Source organism: Muscardinus avellanarius, assembly GCF_963383645.1.
Source record: "Muscardinus avellanarius genome assembly, chromosome: 18".
Taxonomy (NCBI): Eukaryota; Metazoa; Chordata; class Mammalia; order Rodentia; family Gliridae; genus Muscardinus; species Muscardinus avellanarius.
The window spans coordinates 43,725,628-43,731,627 of record NC_137804.1 but is presented as its reverse complement, the minus strand read 5'-3'; positions in this window follow the sequence as shown (position 1 = coordinate 43,731,627).

Below are 6,000 nucleotides of genomic sequence, written 5' to 3'. Positions count from 1 at the left end.
TTCTGTCCCTGTGTCCCATCGACCACGGCGGACCTATCCAGACCTCAAACCCTGGGCCTTGCACACCTGGCTCTCCCTCACCCTTCTCCTGCAGGGACGCACCTCTGCCCGCCCCACCGCCTCTGTGCTTGTGTGGGTGGCAAATGTGTGGCGCGTAAAATTTGAATGTGGCGCTGGGCATCGAGTCCAGGGGCACTCTACCTCTGAACTCCACCCGCGGCCCTCTTTTATTTTTCAGCTGGAGAGAGCCTCGCTAGGTTGCTGAGAGCCTTGCTAAGATGCGAGGCCGGCTTTGAACCTGCGGCCCTCGGTCTCAGCCTCCCAGGTGTTATAGCGCCACCACAGGCAGCTAGGGGTCACACCTCACTGATGGACAGTGGGGGGGGGGCTTGGCCATTTGGCTCTCCCAAGTCACACGGCTGAAAACGTGGCTTATGGGTGGCTGCGTGACCCTGGATTCCGGCTTTGTGGAGCGTGGTCAAGCGGGGCCACTTTGAACCCATCTGGCTTTAAAAGTTTTAAGGGAGAGCTGGTGTGATGGCACAGCCCGGGTAACTAGTGAGACCCTGTTCACAATAAAAAATAAATCTGGGTGTGGGGGCACGAGCTTGTCATCCTAGCATTTGGGAGGCCGAGATGAGAGGATGGAGGTTCAAGGACTGCCTCAGCCACTTAGTGAGGCGCTTTCAAAATAGAGAATAAAAAACAGGGCTGGGGCTTTAACTCGGATTTGATGCCCCTGGATTTTATCCCCAGTACTGAAAAAGAATCAGGTTAGGGGTGTAGCTTGGAGGTAGAATGCCCGAGTTCAATCCCTAGCATTTCCCCTCCACACACATGAAATAATAAAATAAAATAATAAAAAGAAAGAGAAAGCCTGCAGTGCTGTGGTGGAGCGCCCGGCCCAATCCCTTACAACGGCATTTAAAGGTGGGCCTTTTCTGACCGTAGCTGCAGTCACCCATGTGGCCACAAGAGGGGGGCAGGTATTTCTCGTGGCTTCTACCTTCCTGGTGCTAAAACCAGAGAGAAAAATAACCTCAGTATGGGAGGCTGAGACTAGATTCTGAGGTCAGTCTCAGAATTTTAGGGAGACCCTATTTCAAACTAAAAACAAAATAGGGCTGGGAGTATATCTTGGTGGTAGACTGTCCGTGGGAAACCTGGGGAGGGGATAAAGAGAAGAAAGAAAAGAAGGGCGAGAAAGGCAAGAGAGAGGCGGGTGAGCGCGGGGACCAGTGAGTGCTGAGCTGCCGAGGACCCCGGTCCACCCTCCTCCCATTGGAAAGAGCCGGCGGAAGCGAAATGTTCTGTACTGCCGAGAAAACGACCCAAAATGTCCAGGTAGGCTGAAGATCAGATGCGGAAAAGGCCCGGTATAGAGACGAGGAGGGACCTGCCTGGCGGTTTTCACAATTTAAGAGCTGATTGATGATGTTTGTTTTGTTAAATGAAGACAGAGCCGGGCGTGGTGGTGCACACCTGTAATCCCAGTACTTGGGAGGCTGGGCCAGGAGGGTGGCAGGTTCAAGGACAGCCTCAGCAACTAGTGAGAATCCCATCAACCTAGCGAGACCCTGTTTCAGAAAAAAAAAAAAAAAATAGAGCCAGGCGTGGTGGCGCAACCGAGGACTGAGGATCGCGGTTCGCGGACAGCCTCAGCTACTTAGGCCCACTGCAAGTTAGTGAGACCCTGTTTCTATTATTATTATTATTATTATTATTATTATTATTATTATTATTTTTGGTGGTACTAGGGTTCCTGGAAGCCCTTCTACCTCCAGCTACACTTCCATGGGCTACACTCCCAGACCTATTTTTTTTATACTTTTTTATGTGGAGACAGGGTGTCTTAAGCCAGCGTGGCTGGCTTCGAACCTGCGCGATCCTCCTGTCTCTGCCTCCCAAGCGTGGGGATTACAGGCATGTGCCACCATGCCCGGCAAGAGACCCTGTTTCTAAATAAAGAAATAAAAATAAAGAATAAAAAGTAGAGCTGGGGATGTAGCTCAGAGGTTGAATGCCCCTGGGTTCCATCCCATCCCCATTCCCATCCCCATCCCCATCCCCATTCCCATCCCCAGACACACATACATACACACACACACACACACACACACACACACACCCCTCAAAACTGAAGAAAGGAAATCTAGAAACCATAAATGACAAAAACAGATATACCTATTTAAAAAAATTATATGCTAAACCGGGCGTGGTGGCGCACGCTTGTCATCCCTGCGCTTGGGAGGCTGAGACAGGAGGATCGCGCAGGTTCGAAGCCAGCCACGCTGGCTTAAGACACCCTGTTTCCAAAAATAATAAAATAGGTCTGGGAGTGTAGCCCGGAGGTAGAAGGGCTTCCAGGAACCCCAGTACCACCAAAAAAACAAATAAATAAGTAAAAATATATATGCTAGCTGGCCGTGGTGGCGCATGCTTGTAATCTCAGCATTTGGGAGGCTGAGACAGGAGGATCGTGGTTTGCACACAATCTCAGCTACTTAGTGAGGCCCTTTGCAATTCAGTGAGACCCTGTTTCAAAATAAAGAGTAAAAATAGGTCTGGGGGTGCAGCTCAGAGGTAGAATGTCCCTGGGTTCCATCCCCAGTACTGCAAAAAACATTATATGCTCTTGTAACCACAGTAAAATATCATATATAGAAATTAGCTTAGGAAAATCATTTTTTTTTTGTGGTACTGGGCGTGGAACCCAGGGGCTTTTCTACCTTCAGGCTATACTCCAAGACCTATTTTACATTTTATTTGGAAACAGGGTCTCACTGAGTTGCTGAGAGCCTCACTCAGTATCTGAGGCTGGCTTCGAACCTGTGCGGTCCTCCTGTCTCTGCCTCCCAAGCGCGGGGATGACAAGCGTGCCCACCACGCCCGGCTCATTTTATTTATATTATTTGCTTCCTTGTACTGGGATTGAACCCAGGGGCCTCTACCACTGAGGCAGACATCCCAGCCCCTTTGGTTTTATTCGTCGGCACTAGGATTGAACCCAGGGACAGTCTACCTCTGAACCATACCCCCAGCATCTTTTATTTATTTTTATTTGGAAACAGAATCTCACAAAGTTGCCGAGCTGACCATGAACCTGTGGTCCTCCTCTCTCAGCCTCCCTAGTGCTGGGGTCGCGGGTGTGCATCACCACGCCCAGCTTAACATTAACCAGGACACTGAAAGGGCTGGGTGTGCAACTCGGAGGTACAGTGCTCACCCGGTGTGGGAGAGGCCCCGGGCTACATCCCTAGCACGTGATTTGCTGAGCATGTCTGCGCCAGACACAGGACCAGACGAGGATTCCACAGAGGAGACAGGAGAGCTGGGCGCAGAGCTGCTCCAGGCGGGAGCCCCCGCTTGGGACCCAGCAGACGCCTGGCAGGTGAGTTGAGGGGCAGGCCCCGGGGACAGGCACAGGGCTACAGGTGAGTCTCCCTGCCTGCAGCAAGGGGAGCCATGGGGAGAGCCGAGGCCGCCGTGTGCCGGGTCCCTCCAGGGAGCGCTTTAGTCTTTATCCGCAGGGTCGTAGGGAGCCTCGGGAGCTCTGTGCAGCGGCCCGGGGCTCCCTCTGGCTGGGCGTGAGGAGTGTGGCTGGCTTGCCATCCTGGAAGGCTGGGAGCCTGCACACACAGGGGGGATTCAAGCGGGACGTGGGGTGTGGGCAGCGAGGACTCAGACTCTCCTCCGGGGTCCCCAGGCCTGTGGCGGTCAGCAGTTGGTTCAGCCGTGGCCTCAATTCCCGCAGTGCCTGGAGTTGCACCCCGCCTCAATTCCGGCCATGTGTGTTTTCCCGGAGCCTGGCATTTTCCAGCCTGGAGAGGAGGGGGCTGGGAGAAGGTCCCCACCCCAGGAGCTGCCTGGAGGGCCGAGGGTGCCCGGCTGACGAGCATCCTTTTCCTCTGGGGGACCCGTGCCAGGGCTTCTGGGAACCCGGGAGGAAGGGCAGGGTGTCCAGGCAGACCAGGGGTCATCGCCATGGAAGGGAGGCTCTCCTCTTCCTCCTCCTCCTCTTCTCTCCTCAAACTTGCAATCTTTTTTTTCTTTTTCTTTTTTTTTGGGGGGGGATTACAACCGTGTGTCACCACACCCAGCCATCTATTGAAATTTTAAAAAAGAAAAGAAAAGAGGGCTAAGGGCAGCTTCAAGGTAGAGGGCCCTGGGTTCAAGCCCTGGTACCACTAAATAAATAAATTTAAAAAACGAAACAAAACCCATGACCCCACTTCAAGTATATGCAGTGGCGAGGGCGAGGCTGTTCTCCTCGGGTGCTTTGTGTTTTCAGGGTTAAAAAAATTCTTGGGTTTCATTCACAGGACACCCTCTGTGGGTCCCGGTGAGGGAAATCGGGGTCTTCCTTTATTTTATTTTATTTTCTTATTTTTTTTTTATTGGTGCATTATATTCATACAACTTATTGGGGTGGGGTCTTCCTTTAGAACGAGGGAGGCTGGTGTGTGTGTGGGAACTGACTCAGCAGGGGCGTGCTATCAGCCTCTGCTGACCTGGCGGGTGGAGAGAGGATGTGATCTCACATCTGACCTTCAGATTCTCCAGGGTTCGAACGTGCGCCAGGGCTCAGACAGACTCGAGAACTGGCGAGGGAGGGATGGTTTTTCCTTTTTTTTTTTTTTTTTTTGTGATACTGGGGATTGAACCTAGGGCCTCCTTTCTCCGAGCTACACCCCCAGCCCTTTAATTAAATTAAATTAATAATTTGTTTAATTTTTGTGGTATGGCTATGAAACCCAGGGGCATTCGACCTCCGAGCTATACCCCCAGCCCTATTTTTATTCTTCTTTTTTTCTTTTCTTTTCTTTTTTTTTTTTTTGGTGGTACTGGGGTTCCTGGAAGCCCTTCTACCTCCGGGCTACACTCCGAGACCTATTTTATATTTTTATTTGGAAACAGGGTCTCCTAAGCCAGTGTGCGCGGCTGGCTTCGAACCTGCGCGATCCTCCTGTCTCCGCCTCCCAAGCACGAGGATTACAAGCGCGTGCCACCACGCCCGGCTATTTTTATTCTTTATCTTGAAACAGGCTCTCACTAAGTCGCAGAGGGCCTCCCAAGTTGCTGAGGCTGGCTGCAAGCCTGCGATCCTCCTGTCTCAGCCTCCCAAGTACTAGGATTACAAGTGTGCGCCACACGCCCGGCTTACCCCTAGCCCTTTCAAAAATTGTTTTTTGTTTTGAAGCAGGGTCTTGCTAAGCTGCTGAGGCCGGCCTCGAGTCTCTGTCTCCCAAGTGCTGTAATTTCGGGCAGCCGCCCCACCTGGCTCCTGGCTTTCAGTTCTTCCGGCTCTCTGTCAGTGGCCGGCTGCTGATCCTGGTGGGTGGCTGGGCAGGTCTGCACCGAGGCTGTCCAGGAGCTGCTGCCCAGCTCTGCAGCGGCCGCACCACCCTCTGTGGAACCCACATGTGCACAACAGCGTCTTCATCAGTAGCCAGGGCCATCTCAGTGTGAGAATAGCGTTAGGTCTTTTCTACCAAGGGGATAGTTTGACTTAAGCTCCTTTTTTTTTTTTTTTTTTTTGGTGGTACTGGGGTTCCTGGAAGCCCTTCTACCTCCGGTATACACTCCCACGGGCTACACTCCCAGACCTATTTTTTATTCTTTATTTTGAAATAGGGTCTCACTGAGTTGCAAAGGGCCTCACTAAGTAGCTGAGGCTGGCCGCGAACTGTGATCATCCCGTCTCAGCCTCCCGAATGCTGAGATTACAAGTGTGCTCCACCATGCCCGGCTGTGACTTATAAATCTTCTTTTCTTTCTTTCTTTTTTTTTTTTTATGGCACTGAGGGTGGAACCCAGGGGCTTTTCTACCTCCGGGCTATACTCCCAGACCTATTTTATACTTTATTGGGAAACAGGGTCTCATTAAGTTGCTGAGAGCCTCACTAAGTAGCTGAGGCTGGCTTCGAACCTGCACGATCCTCCTGTCTCAGCCTCCCAAGTGCGGGGATGACAAGCGTGTGAACCACGCCCAACTCTTAT